The following is an 815-nucleotide window of genomic DNA, read 5'->3' on the forward strand; positions in this document are numbered from 1 at the left end:
TGTCCTTATTCTCCACCTCAGTGGGGGCAGGACCAGGAGTGAGTCTGGGTGGGGCTGGGTTGGGCAAGCCTGCCCTCAGGCTCCACAGCTGCTGTTAGCAGGGGTCAACTTCTGCTCTTTGTTTCTGTGCAGAGCTGCCGGGAGGGGCTTAAATGGCTCCACTCAGCTGAAAGTCTGGGCTTGGGGGCTGGGGCTGTCCAAGACTGGCACTCTGGAGCAGGTCTCGCTCCCCTCCAATCTCCCCGACACCGTGGCCTCTGCCAGCAAGCAGGACCTCAGGCCGATGGAGCGCCCCTGGCTGTGATTTGGGGCGTGGGCAGAAGGTTCCCTACTCAGGATGGTAGCCTGAGCTATCCTTATTTTCCCCCTCAGTTGGGGTAGGACCGGGAGTGAGTCTGGGTGGGGCTGGATTGGATAAGCCTGCCCTCAGGCTCCACAGCCGCTGTTAGCAGGGGTCAAAGGTCTGCTCTTTGTTTCTGTGCAGAGCTGCCGGAAGGGGCTTATATGGCTCCACTCGGCTGAAAGTCTGGGCTTGGGGGCTGGGGCTGTCCAAGACTGGCACTCTGGAGGAGGTCTCGCTTCCCTCCAATCTCCCCCTCTCCGTGTCCTCTCCCAGGCCTCTGCCAGCAAGCCAGGCCTCAGGCCGATGGATCTCCCCTGACTGTGACATGGGCTGGGAGGTTTCCTACCCAGGATCGTAGCCTGAGCTGGGTCCACAGCCCTCTTTTAAGAGGAGAGTTGCTGGTCAGGCACGCTGATCTGCCCCTGAAGGCACACACTCCTCAGTAGGCTCTTTCACAGATCTCTCCTCCGTG

Source organism: Propithecus coquereli, unplaced genomic scaffold (genome assembly GCF_000956105.1).
Source record: "Propithecus coquereli isolate 6110/MARCELLA unplaced genomic scaffold, Pcoq_1.0 Scaffold144, whole genome shotgun sequence".
Classification (NCBI taxonomy): domain Eukaryota; kingdom Metazoa; phylum Chordata; class Mammalia; order Primates; family Indriidae; genus Propithecus; species Propithecus coquereli.